Raw genomic sequence first — 23,674 nt, forward strand, 5'->3', positions numbered from 1 at the left:
AAGAACAGCACAAACCCTGCTTGAGGATAGTTTGCGAGGAACAGATGAAGATATTGAAGACTATTTCCCATTACGAAACCCTTGCTGGGACCCAAATACAGATCATGGGAGGGAGCTTTTGGAGAGATACCAAGAATGGGTAATAAAGGGAGTAGAAAGAGCTATCCCCAGAACAGTGAACTGGTCTAAATTATTTGAAATGAAACAGGGTCCCCAGGAAACTCCCTCGGAATTCCTTGAAAGGTTGAGGAATGTAATGAGAAAACATACCTCCCTGGATCCAAATTCAGAGGAAGGTATTCATCAGTTGGTGTCACTATTCACAGGGCAGTCTGCAGGGGATATAAGAAAGAAGCTACAAAAATTACCAGCAACGGCCAATAGAAATTTGGAAAGTTTGCTAGAAGTAGCTTGGAGAGTGTTTAGCAATCGGGAGGAGGAAGATAGGAAAAAGGACAGACAGATACTGATTGCAGCTTTGCAAGGGACAGGGAGGGGTGAAATGTGCAGAACAAGAAAGCCCCTGGAAAAGGACCAATGTGCCATCTGCCGGAAAAAAGGACATTGGAAAAATGAATGCCCACTGAGAAAACAGAAAAGGGGGGCATGGACTAAGTTCCAAGCCCCCGTAAAGGAGGATTGACTGGAACTGGGCGAGTCTACCCTGGCGGATTCACTGGTTAAGATAAAGCTAGGGAAGAAACAAAAGAGTGTAGAATTTTTAATAGATACTGGTGCGGCTTGTTCAGTACTAAATGAAGAATTAACTCGATTAAGTAAAGAATTTATGACTGTAAAAGGGGCCACTGGTCAACCCGAAAAGGCTTACTTCCTTAAACCTCTGAAATATAAACTGGGGAAGCAGGTAGGGATACATCGATTTTTATACCTACCTGACTCACCACATCACCTCTTAGGACGGGATCTCTTAGAATTATTAGGGGCAGAAATAAAATTTGAGGCAGGAAAGATGCGGTTTAAAGTAAGGGATGATTCTTTAATTGAGGTACTGAGACTAGCACTGATTACAACGAACTCAACTCCCGAAAACACAGGGATGCCCGAAGAAATCAGTAATCAGGTCTATCCAGGGGTATGGGCAACAGAAACCCCAGGGCGTGCAAAAAACGCCCCTCCTGTGGTAATTAATATAAAGCAAGGAGCTCAACCCCCACGAATTAAACAATACCCCCTAAGGATAGAAGATAGAGAGGGAGCACAACCATTAATTGATAAATTCATGAGACATGGGTTATTAGTGGAATGTGAATCTAAATACAATACCCCGATACTCCCAATTAGGAAACCAGACGGGAACTACCGTATAGTACAGGATCTGAGAGCAATCAATAAAATAGTAGAAGATTTATATCCCCTGGTAGCAAACCCATATACACTGCTTACAAAACTATCTAGTGAATTGGCTTGGTTTACCGTACTGGATCTAAAGGATGCATTCTTCTGCTTACCCCTAAGTCCAGAGAGTCAGCTATTATTTGCATTTGAGTGGGAGAACCCTAAATCCGGCAGAAAAACACAACTGACATGGACAGTGCTTCCCCAAGGGTTCAAGAATAGCCCAACTATTTTTGGGAATCAGCTAGCCAAGGATTTGGAACAATGGGAACGCCTCTTAGAAAGGAGTTCTGTTACAGTATGTAGATGATCTATTAATAGCTACTGAAACGGAAGAAGAGTGTGTAACATGGACTATCAGTCTACTGAATTTTCTGGGGCTTAATGGGTATCGAGTCTCCCCACAGAAGGCCCAGGTGGCGAAACGACAAGTAGTCTATTTGGGCTACGAAATCACAGCAGGACTAAGGATGCTGGGAACAGCGAGGAAGGAAGCCATTTGTCAGACCCCCGAGCCCCGGACTGCAAAGGAGCTGCGCACATTCCTGGGAATGACAGGCTGGTGTCGACTCTGGATCCATAACTATGGACTTCTGTGGAACCTCGGGAGAACCAGTACTGCATGATTGCCTGGAAACCATTGATGCGGTGTGTTGCAGCCGACCAGACCTGAAAGAAGAACCACTAGAAGATGCTGAGGACTCTTGGTATACTGACGGTAGCAGCTTTGTGCTGCAGGGGGTACGCAAAGCAGGCTATGCTGTGACAACTACAAACAAGGTAATAGAATCAAAAGCCTTGACCCCAAATACCTCTGCACAAAAGGCAGAAATCATAGCTCTAACTCAAGCATCAGAGCTGGCAGAGGGAAAGAGAATCAACATATGGACAGATTCAAAGTATGCTTTTAGTGTGGTACATGCCCATGGAGCAATATGGAAGGAGAGAGGACTATTATCAACACAAGGAAAGGGCATTAAGCATGCCGAGGAAATTTTAAAGCTCCTGGAAGCAGTTCATAGATCAAGAAAGGTGGCTATTATGCATTGCAGAGCACACCAGAAAGGAAAGATGCCGGAAGAAGTAGGAAATGCTTTTGCAGATCGAGAGGCAAAACGAGCAGCAAGGGAAGACCCGGTGGAAATGCATTCTTTAATTCCAGACGATTCACCTCTGGAACCAAAGTGGAGTGGGCCCTACCAAGTGCTCCTGACCACCCACACGGCAGCAAAGGTGAAAGGACTGACGCCTTGGATACACCACACCCGCCTGAAGAAAGCTCCCAGACAACAGTGGACGGTGAAAGAGGAAGGACCACTGAAGATTGTTGTATTAGGCGAAATCGGACCCTCGGGATGTAACGTGATAGGCCCTCCCCTGCTGGGTCATGCATATGTAAAAAAGGTAAGGATGAAACTGGATACCTATATAAGGGACCCTCACATTCCAATAAAGGCCATTTTACCGCTCACCATAATGGTGTAACAAATAGCTGTGACTTGGTCGGGGCCGTCGATACACATTCACAAAGGGACTTGACTTTCCAGGTTACCAGATCGAGGTAACAGAAGATCAAAATCCAAAAACATGTATAACAGCTTGGTAATTTTTAGCATGACCGTGACAACAGTCGTAGCCTGGCATGGGAACAGCTACCTGAAAATGACTGAGAAAATTGGCCAGGCTTTCAATAAATCTTGCTGGATATGCACGGCCCTCCCTAGAGGAGAGGGAAGAGTGCCTATGTATGGGGTGGCAACACTAAACTGGACAATTGCAAGCTGGGTGGAATATGGGAAATGTAAGTTTGGTCTAGAAGACAAACAAGACAAACCACAGAAAGGTCCTAGGTTTGAGTTGCTAATCTTAGATTCTACTAGGTCAATCTTTGTAGATAGAAAATTTGATAAGGGGGTGGGGGTGGGATGGCGAAACTTAACGGGCATAGGGTGTAGTTGGGAATATGGGAATTCAGGAATAGTAACAGGGATTGTTAGAATTGGGAAATGGGCACAAGGCACGGGATGCGACCCTAGAACAAATGAGGCATCATACTGGGTCTCAGATAAGAATATTCTCGGAATTGCAAGGATGGCTACATCATTTGCCTACCAAGAAAAGATGCCCAAGCCATGTAAATTACCAAATGGGTATTGGTAGCTGTGTGGGGATGGGCATGCTTGAAAAGCATTACCTATAAATTGGACAGGGACATGTACTGTAGGATATTTGGTACCTCAAACTACAGTACACGAAGACACCCCACGAGGACTTTTAAGAACTCCCTGGATTCGAACTAGGCGCACATACAATCCCTTAGTGCACAGCACAGGCTTTCATAGCTTCTTAAGAATTCTCATTCCATCTCTAGGGGTGACACAACTAGAACAGGCAATTGTGAATATCTCAGCTACTTTAGAAATAGTAGAAAATGCCACAACAGATGCATTACGAGCAATCCAAGAAGAGGTATCCTCCTTATCCAAGGTGGTGATTCAAAACAGGATGGCACTGGATATATTAACAGCCAAAGAAGGGGGGGTATGCACAATAATAAATCAGAGCTGCTGTGTGTACCTAAACAAAGACCTAAGAATTGAAACCGACTTGAGGAAAATTTGGGAACAAACAAAGGTGTTGCACAAGGCAAGTCAGGATAACATAGGCTGGGAAAAAAGATTGTGGGATACACTCACTAGCTGGTTACCAAATTTAGGATGGGTAAAGCAGCTCTTTTTGGTCGGAATCATTATAGCCATCTTGGTGCTGTTAATAAGTTATACCTGTATAGTAGTAAAGTGCTCTATGTGCTTGTACCAAGGTACCGGAAGGGAATACGAGGTTTGGAAGAGATATGAGATGAGACAAAAGGTAGAGAGCGGAGCCTATTTTGAGACCCATTAAGAATCTAGCAGGTAAAAGCCTGCTAGATTAAAGAAAAGGGGGGAATTGAAGAATGAGCAAAGCCTCAAAATAGTGGTAAGGTAACACTTTGCTATAGAAAGGGAAAGGGGAACTTAACAGAAACCAAGACAAAGGGTAACTGTAGATAGTTTACATTTAAAAGGGCAGGGAAAAGGGGAATTACAGACACTTAGTCAAAAGAAAACCAGAGAAGAGGGCAATAAAGATAAGAAGAAACTGTCCAGAGACCTCTGACAAGAAGAAGGATTAGATACCCCCGGGCAAGACGATGCTTACGTGGGAGAATGGTACCAGCAGATAACACCAAGAAGAAAACAGAAGAAGAATTTCACCCCAAAACAACGGCAAGGGTCGCAGGAAATGGGGTCAGGGGGAATGAGGGAATGGGGTTACGGGGAACGGGGCCATAGGGAATGTAATGAATATGTAATCAAACTGAGGAGGAGACTATTGATTATGTATTAGCTTAACCTATATCTGCAACACACTTTTCTCCTTACGGTGTGCAAGTTTGGTGGAGCTATCCCCCTTGCACCCGGCGCTGCGCAACGCTGGAATAAACATACCTGCTTTAGAACCCATCTCTGAATTATAGAGTTTGATTCCGCAAGTCAGGTTAGACTGTTCTGTGAGCTCATGAGCTTCAGAAAAAGGTTGGGGCTTGGTGGGTTGGAGGAACATTCTATAGGAAACTAATGGGGGAATCTCATGTCTGCTGTGATGAGTAATGCTTTAGCAGATGCGCATGAAATGATGGAAATAGATCAACTGTACCACCACATTGAGCACTGAAAATAATTTTGGAAAGCCTGTCTATCCAGGCTATCCAAATAAAAACTTGATAGGAATTTCATTGCTGAGCTGAGGAGGGGATGTGGTCAAGAAGTAGGTAACTTAAAATTCATACAGGGAGCATGCTTTAACATAAATGCATGTTTTGAGTTCTGGTAAGATATGAAGTGTGCACACTGGCACACTTGTATCCATTTTTCTATTATGTCATATGCACTTATTAGTGAAAACCTCCATGTAATTTTTAATATGTGCCGAGTGAGTAAGATAACTCTCAGTGTGAATTTTCCTGCACTATAACTTTTGCTTTCTGGCTTCCACAAAGCACCGTAAGGACTTCATCTGTAATTAGTGAGTTGTTCGCATTGCTGTAAAGTGGTAACCTGCTGTAGCTATTGTCTTCTTGGCTGTACACAACTTTCAAAAATATGGTCTAGGATGTCATTATTCTTTTCTTTGTGGTTCAGAAAAGGAATCCATTTTCTTTGATAAAAGACCCATTGATCTTTGTGATCTATAAATCATTCTTTCAAAAGAAGCCCTTTGAAATATCAATTCAAGGTATTCTCACAGAATATAACTTTATAGCTTTTTCTAGTGATGGAAGATAATCCTTGCGCCTATCAAAAAGGAAAATCCATACTATTTTTCATTGAATTTTGTGACTTTAGTTGAAGCTTTCTGAAGGCCCAACATTACCATCTCTAGCCTTGTATACCATATGAAGTCAAAGCCTTTGTGTCAAAACAGCATTTCCTTACCTCCAGCAGAGCTTGAGATAATTGAATTAAAAACAGGACTGTACGAAACAGCACTCCTTGCAGCACTGCAAAGGCTTAGCACCTTTCATGAGGAACACTTGTGCTGTGTGTGATTTCTTCCTATTTCTATTTTTATTTTATTTTATTTTATTTTATTTTATTTTATTTTATTTTATTTTATTTTATTTTATTTTATTTTATTTTATTTTATTTTATTTTATTTTATTGTCTTTTAAGGAACTGGTTTTCCATTACTGTAAACTGCTTTTAGGAGCCCTGATAAACTCTCTCCATAGGATGCGTTTCTTAGATGCCAGCTTGAAAGTGTCTTACATCCAGTGGAAATACCTGATCTTGCATAAACCTGTCCTGGACAAATCTGCCTCTACCAAGGCTACAGGCCAGGGTCTGCTAAGACTGTCGTATTTGGTGAAACAACTGGAGGGGAGGTGGTGAGTGAGTGGTGTCATCATGCTCTCACACCAGCTGTCAGTCCTGTAGCTATCAAGTTTTTTGGCATAAGGGTGCATTCATGTTTCTCCTTATGCAATAAAGGACTGAGACTTTTCTTTGTATAATCTGAAAACCATGGCCACATCTTCAAGGAAAGCACAATGTACGATAACAATGCTGGCTCTATTGCTAGTGGAGGCTAGAGAGCGGGCCTGGGGTGGCTGCCTTTCAGTGCTATAAGTAATGAGCAGTCCTTAAGTGAACAGTTTAGAATTCCTCAGAGACGTTCAGAAACCTGCTGCACAAACCAAGGAATAAACGCAATGCAGCTCTTTTACATAAATAATCCTTTCTGCTTCTAATCTTCTGATTTATTCCCGTGGTGGCATATTGTTTGCGGTGTTTATCTCAAGGGACTGCTATTGATCTCTATTGAAGTGCTGAGGAAATGCATTTATCTGCATGAACCTGTGTCACTGTAGAGGCGCTCTGTGTCTGAGTGTACAGTTCTCCTCTTCGTGGTGATCACGCCTTATCTTTATTTCTCTTTTCCCTCCTCAGTTTATTTTTTGGGTGGCTGGTGCAGAGCAGTGGAATGCTTGGTGTGGTTTGTGAAACTGATTTAGGAAGTCAGCAGTGCTTCTAGTCCAGATCTTACCTCTTCAGTCTGTGACCTGACTGTGGATATAATGTGATTTGGTTTGGTTTTTTTTTAATAACTTTCTCACAGAGACATCTATACTTCAAGCATGTTCAGTGAAATTGGGGCACTCAGTAGAGGAGGGGAGAAGATGGTAGTGAGGAAATACTACCCAAACTGCATCCTTATTGAAGCTAAATAGGGTATTCCCAAAGGTTGAGAAAAGGACCAAGATCTGAAAGTAGCTGGAGTGCCATGCAGAAGGGGGAGGATTTTGTAGCAAATGTGTCCCTCTGTCTGTATTCTCCTCTGAGAATGTGAGGTCTGAAGGATTCTTCAAAGAGCAGAGCCTTCATCACAGGGTTGTCTCGTCTAAAACTGCAGAATAGAGTGAGAAACCTCTTAGGTCTGGTCCTCAAATGAGAAGATTAAAGAGAAAACCACACTTCTATTTTTGTTCATTTGTCCTTCAACATTAGAAACAAGGCAAATGTTAGATTTCTGTTAATTTTTTTTTTTCCTGTTATTTTTTTTTTTAACCTTGCTTGTATTATAGGAAATGTCAAGGTAACTGACCAAAGCTTTGGTATCATTCCTATGGGTTTTCCTGCCCCTTGAAAAAGGCAACTGAGCAGTTTTTGTGAGACCTAACATCCTGAAGATCCAGATCCAGAGCAATCAGATATGTCTTTGCCCCATTGCACAGGCTGTCACAGCAGCTGGCTTCAGGGCCTTAGGCAAAAAAATCTCCTTGGTCTTCAGCAGGATGCTGTGGAAGGAGTCTGAACTCAGATGAGTTCCTTAAAATCACCCGTAGAGTTCTCCTTCACATTTCTGTAAGGAGTTCAGATGCCATTTCACTGTCTTCCTTGGGATAAGTCAGCTTTGCTGTGGAAATCAGTGAGGCAGGCCATATCCTTGCTAGTTGTTCTGCAGAACCAACCTGTTTGTTCCTGTTGGCTGGGTGAATGGGATTTTGGAAAGATGCTTAATGTCTTTGAAGTATTTTTCTGGTTAAATATTGTTAATCGTCAGAACTATTCAGTTCTTAAGGTAATTTGTGGGTTTCTTTTTTTCTTTCTTTTTTATTTTTTATTTTCTTTAAATCCATTAAAGGCATGAAATGGAAAAAATTCTTTGGTTCAAGATTATTCAATGTAATTAGAACAGTGTCACTCATCTTAGTAAAATCCTCTATAAAAGTGGTTGCTTTTTTTTTCCGCTCTCGTTAAAACTTAAATCCATGATACATAGGAAAAGATACAAGTTATTGTTCATTTACTCTGTACCTCGCCATATAATATATTCCTAGAAATAGGAGGCTCTTGGTTTTAGTTTTATAAGTTGAATGCAGCTACTGCTACTATAGGTTGCTGCATGTATGGGAGGCCTGGAAGTGCTTTCTGCTGGTATCGGATTAACTACCTCTGTAATGTATGAAATCCTCATGTAAAGGATGGCTGTGCAAGAAGTGTGGCTGGGATGTGAAATATGGATTCATTGGACACCATTAGGCAAGGCAAGCTGCAACGTTATTATCTGCTTGTAGATTGTCTTTAATACCGGAATACATGTTGAGCATCCTTCTGGCCATCAACCAGATGCTGATTGTGACTTGTTGATTTCTCGATTCCAGCTTCAGCCATGACATTCCAGGCTATGAGGAATAAGTTATTCTTACTACCAGTGCTCGGGATGATAAAGAAACTGTTATTGTTTTTCTTCTTCTCTGCTTTTGTCTTTAATTTGATTGCATAAAACCTTATTTTTCATTTTCTATTTTGTTCCTGTAGATCTCATGGTTCAGTGGAAAAGAAATCATGGGATGCTGCTTCCTTCTGCAAGCTCATCACTTTAAATTTTGATCATTCGAGTTAGTATTATTTCAAGGACTGTTCATTAATTAGGATTTGGATTGCCAAATATGACATTGTGCCTTGTGTAATCATGTATCAACATATCAATGACTGTGCTGTTCAGCAAACTCTAATAGCCATTTTGGGCAGATAAAAATTACAATAGAAATTAAAAGCAGATTTAAGTAGTTTTATGCTTATGCTTTATGCTTATGGCTGCATATATCTAAATTTTCCAAGTGTTTCATTTGATTATTCTGGACTCATCTATTATTATTGAAAGATTTTTTCCCCCCTTTTCTATGCTTCTCATGACTTTTTTGGTTTTTTTTTAAGTATCACAATTTGTTCCTCTCTCTGTGTGATGAAGAGACCTCCTCCTAGTTTTCTTCACAAAAGTTTGGCTTGCTCTCCACTTGAATCCTAGGAATGAATTTCATTTGTAGCCTGAAGATCCATAATCATTCTTTGTCTACATAGCTCACACCCTGTCAGAGGCTGCTGTTTCTTACAAATTGCTGAATACCTGCAGTGTTTTGCCTTCTTTCTGTTTGTAATGATTGTGTAACAGCTTCCACCATTCCCTAAGTGCTATTACTGTAGTCTGTTCTCAGTTTTCTGTGCTCAGTCTTGCACTTCAGCAAGCCTTTGATATTTCCAGTTGTCCCATGTGAAGTCTCCAACAGGCCTGATTTTACCTACCAAATACCCATTTTCCTTGGCTTTGTGAGTTACCACTCATCTGACAGTCTCTTAGATGGAACTCTATCCCTGTTCCTTAGTGAGGTTGGTGCACCTGGCTGGATTGCCAAAGAAGTTTAAAATGAAACTATTATTTGGAGACATTTCTCCCGCTGTGCCATAAACTGAGGTTTCCTGTGAGCCCATGAGAGGTTATTAACAACAGGCAGTCATGGAAAAGTCTGTTTCGCAGGACACAAATAAGTTCTATGAAATATAGTCCAGTACATTATTATTACTGTGGAGCAAAGGAATCAGGTTTTATTTGTATGATCTGGAAGCTTTGGTTTTTGGCTGGATAGAATGACTGGAAGATACTGGGAGAAGCTAAATACCAGTAATAAACACTCTTCTTTAGTGCTTCGAGCTTGTATTATATTTTTCTGTATGTTTGTCGGTTTGATATGATTGTCATAACTCAAATCCATTTGTTCTTAGGTGTTTAGGAACTGCTGTGAGCAGCTACAAGTATCATCCATTTATTTGCTCTCCTACAGGAAGATGTGTAAGAATACGAAGTTGCCTGAAAGAGACCTTTCCTGAAGTACTGATTTTGGTTCTCACTCTACAATGTGACAAAGCCACCTTCCTAAGACCTTCATCTACAGGTAATATAACATCAGCTGAGTCCATGGTGCTGCTGTTAGATGCAGCCAAATTGAAAATGTATCATAACTAACAATGCACATTGTACATCAGCATACTGAATACATGCATATGACACAGTCTGTAGCTTAGGATCTCTGGATTCCACAGGTTGGAGTATTGGGCACCATCACAGGTTGTTTACTCACCTGTATGTAATGTATGCTCACTATTTAGCAAATATGATAAATCTGGTATCAAGTTCAATGATATGGTTGGTTGAGGGAATCAGGCTCAAAGAAGAAGAAATGGTATCAAAACCAGCTGTATTCTGAAGTGCTTTTGGGGTCCTACAGTTGATAGTTTCTGAAGTGCCCAAGCAGCAGGTTGTTTTTGTTTACTTTAAAGCTTGTTGCCTTCTGATTATTTTCTTTCTCTGGTCACTTTTTTTTAAAGGGAAATAATCTGAGTACCAGGTTTACCCACTGTATTTGTTTGTGCGTAGCTTCTTTGCCTTGTTCATGTTTTTGCTTGAGGGGAATGTTGTCTTTGGACTGACTAGGTACTTAGATATTTCTCCTATGTTAGACGAAATATTGTATCCTTTACAGGGTGGGGAGTGCTACCATTTAAGACGATGGAACCAGTCTGTTCCAAAACTGTTTTATATGCATTAGGATCAAGTTAAAGAAGTTTTTTTTTTTCTGTTGCTATGACCAAACTGTTTCGGTAGCTTTGGACCATTTGCATCCTCATCTTTGTATATTATCATTCTGAAGTCAGTGTTTTCTACTGCAACACTGGAGCTTTTACAGACTTTGTATTGAGAAACTCTTCCTCAGTCTGGGAACGTATTTCTTGTACAGTCCAAATTATATTCACAAATAACTTGCCTTTGTGCGAGCCCCTACCACCTCCATGCCTCAGCATGCACCGTACTTTTACAGGATGAATACATTAAAATGCTTAGGCATTCACGGCTGACATTTGTTCTGTTTAATTGAAATAATTTCATCACCTTCTAAACTAAGCTTTTATGACACATCAAAACTTTGGAACATTCTCTTTTCAATTATTTATAATTCTTACAATATATTTCTAAATTTCTAGTTTAGTTGTCTCAAATCATGTTTTTATGTTTTCTCATAACAGCCTGCTCTTCATCTTAAGAATGCTGTCTAACCTCTAGCTTTCTAGAAAATGTGTCTCCTATGAGCTGTAGGATGAACACACAACACAATCCACTCCATTAAAATGCACACACCATAACAATGCTAAGCTTTTGATGCAGGAGTGCTTTCAAGAAACCCGTGTTTCTTTGTGCTATAACATGTCCATTGCTGAAAGTGGTCTAGTACCTAGAGCTGCCTAAATGAAGATTGTGTTGTAGCTCGACTATATTACAATGACAGTAAATGAAGGACATATTTTGTATTCACTTACCGTGTCTTTTTTTCCAATTTACTGAAATCATGGAAGTATTTATGGTTAGGTTACCTTAACTGAATGGTATATAAGCCCACTATATGGTGGTACATCTATTCTAAGAGTCTGTAATTGAATAAAGTAGGAAAACAGGGTAAGAGTTTATTGACAGAAGAGTGGTTCTGTGTTCACAGACTTCTGCACCATCTTGTCTTATTAACTGAAATGTTGTTTCCCTAGCATATAGCTGTTCTATGGTTGTCTTAATCATTTTGCTCTGTAGCCTCTAACAGCACCCTCAATGTGCTATTAGCAGCAGGGTCGTTCTGTAAATGAATAAGACAAAATATCTGGTTTTTTTTTCCTTTTTCCGGTGAAATTTCTCTGCCTACACAAGTTCTGTGTCCCTGGGAGCTGCAAGGAGTCAATCTTTGGTTCAGGTTGGGAGGAGTTTTATTTCTTTTTTTTTCTTCCTCCTTTTTAAATGTAGTTCAGCCAGCCACTTGGAAGGTGAAGATAAGATAGCACTGAGGTTGTCTGCAGACTCAAGTCACGAGGACTTGTAGGCTTCTCTCTCTGCTCACCATATAGTGTTGCAGCGGGCACTTCTTGGGATCCATGATGAAGGTGTATATTTGATTCTAGTTTCAGTGCTTTTCTCTTGGTTTCTGAAGCTGTGTTCTTGCTAAGCAGGAAGGTGTTTTTGTAGTGTTAGAATTAGCAATCAGTGTTGGAACTAATACCTTTGCTGTGAGCTGGGCAAGAGCGCTTCAGAAATAGCGCGTGGTTGTCATTAAATGCAGTGAAATGCGGCAGGGTCTTCTAAAAAAATTAACTTCCAGGATTTCCTGTGGAGCTGACTATTTTCTTGATCTTCATGTAAGTGCTCAGAATTAGTGCTCATAAAAAGATTTTAGTACTAATCCTCCTGTAGGTTCCTTTGAAATACAGTGTTAACTTTTTTTTTCTTTACTCCCGTAAAAGTTCTTAATGTGCCTCCTACGCTTCTTTCAGTGAACACACAGCCTCTGATTTATTAATGCACAACGTGTCCCAGAAATCAGTTTAACTGATTCCCATCCATCATTCAGCACCATTTCTTCTATTATGTTGCAGAGCAGGTGTCTTTGAAGCCCTATTTTGTATACACTGGGTGATAGTTCCGTCTAACTTTTCTGAAAAAGAGATAGAACTCACCAGTTTTATTATTTATGATTGAAGGGTGCATTAGTAAGAGCAGAGCCAGAAACCTACTTTCCATAAAAATGTTGAATACTGTTTTTCAGAAGCTGCCTTTCATTTACGCTTCTTAAGTTTTAGGAAATAAATTTAATGATCAAGAAAGGACTGACAACACCAGTTCAAACAATGTTTAAGGCCAGGTCTGTGTACAAAAGCAAGGTCTGCAATCATACATTGTGCATTACAAATTAATCTAAACCGGAAATGTTATTTCTTGAAGGCCTGGAGCAAAGACGATATTTATTCCAGGCAAGTACCTTCTGTTCTGCCATGTTGTGTCTGTCCATTGCTCTTAGCTGCCTGTCATCTCTGCTGAATGCAAAATACATTGATTGTCACTTCTGCCCTCTGACATTATTGAAGCCTAAATAGAAGGATGTAGAGCTAGTATTTGTTATGCTACATCAGCCATAACATACTTCCTGTACCAAAACAGTCTCGTAGTCTCTGATGTTCAAAAGTAAGCAATGTCAGGGAAACAAAGACAAGCCCATCACTTGGGGACTTGTTTTATTAGCCTCCTCTAGCTAAATACTCCCTGACCTACATCTGGAGCTTGTCTGCAATTAGGAAATAACTATGTCTGCTGTGTTGAGCAAATCAGGAGAGAAGCTCTCAAAACAAGTGAGCAGTGGGTTATGCCTAAGCTGGGGATATTTAAGGCAGAATCCTGAAGTTCACATTCAAGCACGGAAAGTGAGTGACGTGGTAACTTTCTGGTGCACAATCCTACACCCTGGTCAGAAAGGTGACTGAAAGCAGCCCTCTGTGGGTTTGCTGATGGAAAAGCTGAGTTACCAGACTTTGATCCATAATCAGCACCATTTATTCACTGAGACGGTTGGGATGGCCCATGTTAGAGTCAGGCAGTCTCTAATCTTTAAGTAGGAAGTTTGCAAAGCCTTGGATCAGTTACATTCTGAGTAGGAATAAGCTCTGTTTTTTTGTGGGGATTGAATATCAGTAAGACTCCACCAGCAGGGCTCCCCTTTGCTCCCACAGTGAGGGGGTGTCCACAGCTCTGTACCTTTTCCCACATTTCATGGTGTCAGTGTGGAGTTTTTAACAATCAGCAGCACTTAAGTTAGCTAAGAGGCAGGCAGTGTGTTGGCACTGCCAAGAATGTCAGCAAGCAGTTTGTGGCCACCCCACATAATTGACACATCAGTGCGTTATTCAGAGTTTGCTCCGTACAAACTGTTAAACAATGAGTTAGGATTGCCAGCAAGGATAGTCAGTTTGGGAGTATGAAAATGTGTGCATCAGCATCTCTGAAATAAGAGAAGAAGAAGCAGCTTTGAGTCTGGGAAAGATTTACAGGTAGGCAGCACCCACTTGCTTTAATTAAGACTGAAAGAGAAGAGCTGAAGGTGACCTGTAGGGGTATAAATGAAGCTGGTGTGTGTAGTAGCAGAATAGGGATTAAAAGACCTGAGGAAGGGAACTGACTATCAGTGTTTGCTAGTGAGGAAGAGGAACCTGCAGCTTTTGGATGAGTACAGAGCTCTTCACTATTCAGTAAGAACCCAAACAGATTGAATGCAGTTTCCTCCTTTCTGGCTAAACAAAGACTGATGGAATATTACAATAAACTTCAGCCTTTTACTGCTTTAGTCAGTATAAAATTATAGAGAACAGGTCAGCCCTGTGAGTGCAGAGGAAATAGGTCAGGGGTAAAGCATATGAACAATAGCATCTCCATTTTCATAAGATATGTTATTCCTGTTTTGAGGCAGATTCTGGTCTTTGTGAAGTGCCAGAGGGCATCTGTTGTGAACTCTGGAACAGGTAGATGAATGGTGGCTGAATTTAACTAATATAAGGAAGCCTTCATTAACTAATGAACTGAATAAGTACAAAGAGAAACTGAGCTTGAATAACTCAGCTTCTCCTCTGAAAAGAAGAACAATGGCATGGAAATCAAATAACATACTCCTTACGTGGGAATAAATTTCTGGCCAATCAGTCCTTGATTTGTTTTCCAGGTTGTACCCGTGCTGGCAAGCTTCATTTCTCATGAGTTGCTGGTAGTTGCTGGCTCTGGGATTCGTGGGTGGTTTATGCCAGAAGGTGAGTCCCAGTCTTGGCATTTGAGCTTTGTGTTCCACATGCAATGTAGCTGTCAGCATTTGGGCTCATGACCTTATTCTGACTGACATATCCTGTCCTATGCCCTGGAAAACCCATATGTGCACAATCCACTGTCAAACAGAGTTCATAGAGAGGACACGTTATTCATATAAACCTTGTTTTGAAATCTTTGGTCTTGGCCCTTTTCCTGTTTATCTGTAAGTTTATTTACAAGACTGCTCTGTGTCCATTTGTGTCTAGATGATAAGTGACAAAATCAGATCTCACTTAAGGCTTACACTTGTTTACTTCTAGAAGATGGTGTGATATAGGTGCTAGGAGAGGTGAATCTATTGCAAAAAAAAAACAAAAATATTTCATTCAAAATTGAGCTTAGATACTTTCTTCTTGTAGTTCAGACTCTTTTACAAGGAATACAAATAGTGCAATCAGTGTCCTAATCAAAGTCAGGGGTCACTTGCTAGATGATCTCTTTGTTTGACACAAGTAGTAGGTGGCCAGATAGATAGTAGAGGACAGACAATTGCTATAGATAAAGAAACAATACAACCAAAATCAATTCAAACTTTTTTACTCTTATGACAGCAATATGAGTCATGCTGAAAAAACCTTCACAGCACTCCTTTGTTTTTTTTTTTTTCCCTGGTAAATGTTTCAAAGGCTGAATATGAAATTTGGGTACAATTATTATTCCATTAAAAATAAAGATGTACTGCATCTGATTTCACTGTGTATCCAAACAGTTTTTAACATTTTTTTTTTTTTTTTCCAGAACAAAATTGCACCAAGTAAATTTGTGCTAGAAACTTGCACTTAACACAGGAAAGAAACATTATTTTCTGGGCTGAGTGTACAGATGCTGCTGCTTTGGTACACGTGAAGTTCTTTTGTGTTTTATAGTCAAGTGTGTGATTTTTTTTTTTCCACGTGGATGTACTTTTCTTTTGAAATGCCATAAAAATGTATTTTCTCCGCTTCCAAACAAAGATCAACAAGTATGTGATGCACTGACATGTCAGCAGTTACACAGGATAATTTTCCATGAAAAGGATGCTAATTAAACTTGAATCAAAATGAATTTGAACTAGAACTTGCCTTCTGGTGGGTGAAGCATGTAACAAAATAATAGCCTATGAAAAAATGGGACACGTGTATGAAGGTTTTTCTTTTGTGGTGTGGCACTCAGGAAAATACTCTTCATGTTGTGGAATTTCACGGTGCAGTGGTTGGTAAGTTTCTCTGTATTTCATTCCCCATAGATACTCTTGAAGCAGAACTGCTGAGTCACAGCCTGCACCAGTGACGGAGCTCCTGGTGGGAAGGCAGGGCCTACCCAGGGGAGCTTAAGTGCATGTAATGTGTCTGAGTGATTGGAAGGGCTGGAGCCAAGATCTACCCTTTCCAACACCTCATTTGAGGGTTGGTGGTGAAGGTGAGGATATCTTGTTGGAGATTCCTGTATACCTGAGGCCTTCTCAAAGTAAGTAGCTACTTTTCTTTATTTCTGTGTCTGCTGTGTTTGAGCAAATCCTCACTTGTTGCAGCCTGTGATCTTGCTCCTCTGCTGTTGTAGTTGTGCTTTCTGTTGTGTTACAGCCCTAAATTGTGCTCTTAGTCTGTGGTAGCTCTATGGGCTTTTTCCAGACCTTATTTAAAAACAAATGGAAAATGGGCAAAGTGGGTGTGAGAGTCAGACGAAAAAGTTTGGGTTTCACAGTGTCAACAACATGTATTGCCTCCTTTGGATTCCTTGACAGGTGACAAAAGATCAGAATTTCTATATTCTTCGCTGCACTATTTGTTACAAGGCTATACTACAAAAGGAGAACTGTGGTTTCTTTTTCCTATTTCCATTTCTTTTCTTCCTGTTCATTAAACTTCTCTTTGTAGAACACAGTTTATCAACTGGATGTATATGAAAGGATGCAGCCTTTTCAGCCAGAAATTTGACTCAAGCACTGCTGTTGAGAGGAGAATGCCAGTTGTGCTTGACAACTTAGTACTCTGTTGAGTGTGGAGTAGCTTTTGATTAGTTTTAGTTTTAATGTAGGCATTCTGCAGGTGAGAGGAGGTTCATGTAGAATCAAGGTAAATGTTTTTGAAAGGCTGTTTCATTTCATCAAGCAGCAATAATAAACTTGCAATTGTTGCATATATATTTCTAGGCAAGTCAGTAATTTGCTTCCAAAGTGATTTGGTTATGTTTGGCCACTCATAATGAAAAGCCTTATTCTGATTAATCTACAGCACATGTCAATTAATCTCTTGTGTAAGACTGAACTATAGTGCCTAATGTGGTTCTTCAAAGTGATAACCCTCTTATGCTTTGCTAAAAAAGTACTTGTCTTTGCAGTTCTGAAATAGATTAAATTAAATTTCACATTGTTGCTGTGAAGAGAGGAGGTAGGAAGAGCCCAGTCTCATAGAATCATAACTGGAAAGCAGTTTTGCTCTTCATGAACACTCTTGTAACCTCACTGTACTAACCTATGGGCAGAACCTAAAGGAAATGACATAAAATCCAATTTAACTTCAGACTCTTTCATTTTATAAGCAAGAAGAATTTGTGAATCTGCATAGATGCAATTGAACAAAATATGTAATGCAAGCCCTTTTTCATTGACTTAATTTAACCAATTTCAGCCACGTGTCAAATCACATGAGGGGGATGCTCTAGAAACTAGTAAAGTCACAAACCTCTTAACTAATCTTGTTGATGCTAATTTAAATTCTTGTAATAAATTTCTATTATAAAAATATCAGAGGGAAATAGGAAATGCTGGTACATAATGCTCAGGAGATATGAAAACTAGTCTGATTGGCTGGGAAACTTGTGCCTTTCAAAATTCCACACTTACGAGCAGTCCTATGAATGTTTTGGTCAGTTGCTGGCATTTAATGAAACCTGCAGAATTCATGGCATCTGTAAGAGTCCCACATTGCATTAGTTGATGATGGGGCTTGGGCCAACAGGCTCAGTGTCTCTGGATGATGGATCTCAGGTTGAAAATCACTGTGCTCGCTCACCCTTCTGATCATCCTGGACGTCAGATTCATGGGAAATCAAAGTTGCTTTGTTATGCTCATTTCTGAATGGAAACGCTTTGCATGCCTTTCATGTCTACATCTGGGCTTTGGGTCAGATGCTTTGCACACTCAAGATTTCATTCAGTAGCTGTGGCAGAGTGCATCATGTTAGGTTTTCATTCGTCAGTCCTGGGTGCTTGAAACTGTAAGGAAGAGCCATTCTCACAATATGAGTGAGAAACCTGAAGTTGTGGGGTCCTCAGCGCATCAGCTGCAGCTGACTAGCTAGTTAAAGATAATCTGGTCTTTCTAATTTAAAAATGTAATGTAAGATGATAAGTTAAAGGGAACACTGTTACGGTTGTACATGACGCTAGAATAGATTTGTCCTCAGTGCTGTTACAAAACAAGTCTCCACAAACAAATTTTAGTGTCTCATTAAAGACTGCTTTATTGAGAGCATAGTGAACAATGGATATTTAAGGTTATTTTTTGAGAGCAGAAATAATTTACGTTTAAAGAAAACTTTGACTTTATTTCTTGACCATCTTAAGCTATAAATCTTAAGCTGTGTTTTACTTGCTCTGTTATTACCAGAAATGCAGTGTAGTAAAACATGAAGTACTCAAAAAAAACCCCGCAAACATTATTGAAGTCTTATATGGGCACTTAATGTTGAAACATCTTTACTACCAGTTTATAGACACTTAAAATATCATTGTCCTATAAGGTCAATTGCTCTTGCAACTTCACTAATGGCAGTTACACTGCCTACCCTGTATTGCATTAAATCTTCGTGTACTTATTTAGAGTCATGTGCTTCTTCCACTTTCAATGCTCTTACATATGTTATAGGAATCAGAACTTTTAAAGCAGGCTTTTAAAAATCGGATGTAACTTTTAAATCATATGTGCCTTCCTTTTGTTTATTTCTAGAGCTGTTAGAGACACAAATGAAAATGCTTTTGTAATATAATTGATGTCTGACTATAACATGAATCTTGTCATATTCAACTTTTACCTCTGTTCTTGTACTTGTATCATTCTGCTCTTTTAGCAGAATTGAAGAGGATAGTGTCTGGTCTTGATAGCTTGGGTACAAAAAGGGATCTATGGCGAGTCCTAAATGAAATCATTTATCTGCTTTAAAACTATACTTCAAGGACTGTTATGCCTTCAGCAGAGATTTGCAGGGGAGGGGAAGAGATCAGAAGGAAAAACTGAAGCGATGGGTCATCATGACATACTTGCGTACAAGCATCAATAAATACACTTCTTAGGGGCAGTTGCTGGTACGTCTTCCTCCCAAATATGAGTACAGAGGTATGGTGTCTGCCAGCACCCACTGGGCAGCTCAACACACAGCTACATGCCACACACACTCAGGAGAATGCACAAAAGGTAATTTGTGTAGGCATAAATATATGTACCGAGAATATAATTCCTTAGGAGCAGGCAAGCTGATTGTTTGATTCAAATTGTTTCTTAATTGAAACACAAAACAGCTCCTCTTTAATCTTCAGAGTACTTGAAATCATGTCTAGCTGGGAATATATGAACAACAGTATATGAACTGCATCTTTGAGGAATGATGTCTCTACTTTTTTCCAGTAACAGATGCCATTTGGATTAACAAATAGGGATTCTCCTCACAGCAGCAGTATCTGATGGGGTTATCAAATTCTCTGAAACTAAAGAGAATGTGACAGTGACATCAATCAGATGTTATTGCTGCACATACAAATTCATTTGCTAGCCCAAGTGGTAGTTCATTTTTGTGCAGCTGGGAAATTCCTTTCAAGATTTGGTAATAGCTCAGCAGTGTGTATGAGTGGATTTGTATACATAAATGACATATATGGGTGCTGTGGCAGCAGTACAAAGCCATACAAATCTGGTGCTGTTTGTTCCTGATTTGAGGCTTTCCATCATCAGAGCTTTGTCTTTTTGGCCTGTGTTAAACATGGGGCGCATAACATCAAGTTGAAACTTGCCGTGGTAGATTCACAGATGTTTCACCTATGTATTTGTTAAATTAAATGTAGGTCTGTAGTGACAAATTTCAGTCTTGATTAAACCTACGTCGGATTATAGTCTGGTGCTGCAGTTTTCACGTTCATTTTGTAGTGGAGTAGGTATCAGGCTTAAAACCTTAACTTATATCCATAATATTTAGAGGATGTTCAACACTAGACTTCTGTTATAACATTGCCTTTATGGTTTTAAATGGTAATTGCCCTAGTGGCTATTTTATGCACTCAAGTATAAGTGCTCTATATGTGTATAATACCTGTATTTAACAGTTGTCTTTGTTCAGAGCCATCTGTTGCATTAATTTCACAGTGTTTTCCAATATCTAGTAGCTCTGAATCAAAAGAATCTTGGTCTTTTCTGTTTCTAGCAGTTCTGGATTTAGAACAGTCTAGAAATTAAACGATGTCCTAATCTTTCCTTAGTGGCAAATGAGGGAAGAGTACTTGTCTGTGTGGGCATGGCCAAATTGTGGCACTGGGACTTACAGTCCTGATGTTAATCCATGGAGAGAACATCCTCCTATCCACACTGTTATTGGGCCATGAGAAATTAGTTTATTATGAACAGGATTTAGGAAAAAAAATTAATGAAGTGTCATTAAAAAAATATATATATATATACACATATATATTTTTTCTTAAAGCACCCTGTAAAGTAAAAGCATGAATTCAGTTTGTTTGTGGAGTCAGAGGCATCTCGATATGTATTCGCACTTGTTAATGAAGGGGGACAGCTGCCTGGAGATGCAGAAATTGTAGTTGAAAGGAACTCTGAGAAACACTTATAAGTGTATGTCTATGTATTTTTAGATAGTCTTTTGTACAGATTTGTATCTATTCACTGTAAGAGAAACGCTATCCTTTTACAGTCTCCATTGAGTGGTATTGGCTTTGAAAGGTATATTCCACCCCTGCTTTGTTCACATATGCACATTATTTCTATTTTAAGGTTTGCTGTGAGTAAAAGCAATCACTGGGTAGGATTCATCTCCTTACAACTATGTCTCTTTAGAGTCAGTGGAGATCACATCAGGACAGTCAGTAGATTCTCGAGTGCAATTCCTGCTATCTTAAAGCAACACTTAAATAGGTCAGATTAATTGTGCCTGAGAGGTTTATTTCTTTCCACTGATTATGGAGGGAGAGTAGATGTTTGTATCACAGTCATCAGCTCTGAAGCTCAGTGATGTGCATCCCACCTGTGGTGTCAGCACAGAGTGGTTCCTGCAGTGAGGTGCTTCCCATCTACTGGCCTCCCGCTCTGCATTTCTGTGGTTCTGCTTTCCTGCACACCAGTATGATTTTTGCCTTGACATTAGAGTTCATAAATGTGAAAATGTAGTCTCCAGATGTTTTAATTCTGCCTGTCAGCACAAGAACCACATTCTAAAACACTTCATTTGACATAATGCATAGGAGAGAAGTGGAGGTGCTGTAGGAGACTTTGTCAAATGGGTCCTTTGCTGTTACAACTAGGGCAAGTTAGCCCTGTTTTGAGCATGGTTGGATTATGCAACCTCCAAAAGCCTCTTCCAGTCTGGTTAATTCTATGACTCTTCATCCAGAGTTTTTCAAATTCATGGTTATTAGTGGCAGGTTTTAAGTCGGGCAATCTGTCTTTTAACAGGTCATAACATAGCAGCCAGTCTTGGGCCTGTACCTTGCTATCTGACCTATTCCTGGGGCTGGATGAGGAGAGCTGCCTGGATTTTCTCCATGAAGTTAGGCAGGATCTTCTGTAGGTACTCAGCAGAGCATTGCTTGGCAAACTTTTTTTCCCCTTTCCTTCCTCTACAAAGAATAAGTATATAGAATAAAGTGAAAGAAGATATTTTTCTGTTCTGCTAAGGCAATTTTGTAAGACTTGGCGTGAGTATCCTGGGAGTCTAAGCTAAAGATGGTGAACATATGGGAAAGCCCAGGAGGAAGCACAGAGTTTTAGTTTTCAAACCTTACTCTTGGATTGCTACAGTAATGTAATGAAAGGACATTAAATGAGCTGAAGTTATTAAACCCTAAAGGTTACAGAGTCCTATTGGGGGCCACATTCAAAATGTAATTAAACCAAGTCCAGATATTTTAATTTCTAGCTGGAGATTTACACAACATAAGTAGATTCTTCTTCCAATTCTAAACTTTATTGAAAATAAGCTTGTCAATTTGTTTATTTCTCTCTAGCAGTAACTGAATAGACATTGTTTAGAGCCACTTGGCTCTAGTAAAACAGTAGGTACCAGTATCAAAGAGTCATGGTTCAAATCAGATCATGTATCTGGGAAAACAGATGCTTGCACTCTGCTATTAAAGTCTCACTCCCCCAAAACCATGTAGTCTGCAAATGGTTATCCATTCTGATCCTCCAAGGCTCTCCCTGCCTGTTGTTCCAGATGGTCCATTGCTGGTATAATGCTCTCCATTACAGTGTGTGAGAGAACAATGGTCCTAGAACTGTTAATTCTGCTTATTAGGAATATAGGATTACACTTATAAGAGGTTGTTTCCATCTAAAACATTCCGATTTCATTGTAAAATGAACTTGAGTGAGTTTAACTCTTCAAGAACACTATCTTTAAAAAACAAAACACAAGAACAACAGCAACAAAAAGTTCACCAAACATGAACACCACCGAGAAAAATCCTTAAAACAAGCCAAAATCCAAAACCAAGGACATATCTTTATGGATTTGACTTGGCTTCCTATTGCTGGATTGGCTCAGCTTTTAGTAGTCCCTTCTGTCCTTCTGTCTGACTAGCTGCTCTTCTCTGAAGGAGTCGGATTGGCTCTGCTATCTATTTTCCTCAGGGAGAAAGCTGGCATGTGGTTCAGGTGCCTTGTGCTGCAGTTTGCAGGTCTGTGCTGGAAAGCTGACTCTTGAGATGACCTGGGTGAAAAAGAAGACGTCACTCCCTCTGCCCCACATCAGTTTATTTCTTGGACTAATTCTGTGACCTGTTTGGGCATTGTGACTCCAAACAAGTTTATTCATGAAACACATCTTGAGTGTGTCCTGTGACTGCCTTGGAGCTGGGAAGATGATTTGAGGGGGCAAGAAGCCAGCAGTCTGCCTTGGTGAGTTGTGCGCACACTAGCTAGGGTTTGAGTGACCTGGAATGATCAGGCACTGGCAAGGTATACCTGGGTGCTGTGAAAAGGTGTGGATTAGAATTCTTAAGGTGAGGGGAGACTCAGTCCTAAAACTCGCTCCTTGGTTGTTTGTCTTGACTGTTGGAGGCAACGGGCTGGCACTGAAAAAATGCTTAAGTTTTAAATTCAGAACAAAAACCTGCAGCAAGCCAAATCACCTTATTTAGAACTTACTAATTGCTTATAACTTTGCTACATCAGTGAAGACATTAGTTAGAAGCAATTGTGGGGCAAGGAGGAAGATAAGAACATGTTTTTAAGACTGTCTTAATATTCAGTCGTACTAAACAAGGTTGCTATGCTTGAGACAACAAGAGTAGAGGAGAACTGCTGAGAGTTGCTCTCCTGCTGGAAGGTGTTTGTGTTTGGAAGTAACAAGCACTCTGCCCAAGAGACAGCGGGCTGCAGGCTGGCGTAAAAGCTGCTTCAAGGACAGAATCCAGTGAGAATGGTTTGTATGCAGGTGGAGGAGAACATGAACCTTGGGCACCACTCTCCCTTTTTTGTTTTGTTTCTCTACTCTGATAGGGTTGTGTAGGGCTGGGCTTCTTAGAGGAGTAACTGTATTAAAGACAGCAATTCCTGAAAAGGTCAATTTAGGA

General features: G+C 40.0%; 1 protein-coding gene across 1 annotated transcript in view; it reads left to right on the forward strand.

Annotated features, from left to right (window-relative positions):
• The first annotated feature begins 9,960 nt into the window (after positions 1 to 9,960).
• Positions 9,961 to 23,674, forward strand: part of LOC146755929 (nuclear pore complex protein Nup153-like) — a 65,428-nt gene continuing 51,714 nt past the window's right edge. Inside the window, exons 1-3 of the mRNA XM_085525106.1 lie at positions 9,961 to 10,132; positions 14,762 to 14,846; positions 16,127 to 16,347. The gene's annotated coding sequence lies outside the window, so the exon portion shown is untranslated. The remainder of the gene's footprint in view (positions 10,133 to 14,761; positions 14,847 to 16,126; positions 16,348 to 23,674) is intronic.

Source organism: Coturnix japonica, chromosome 29, assembly GCF_054131305.1.
Source record: "Coturnix japonica strain WE chromosome 29, WE-NBRP24, whole genome shotgun sequence".
NCBI classification, from domain to species: domain Eukaryota; kingdom Metazoa; phylum Chordata; class Aves; order Galliformes; family Phasianidae; genus Coturnix; species Coturnix japonica.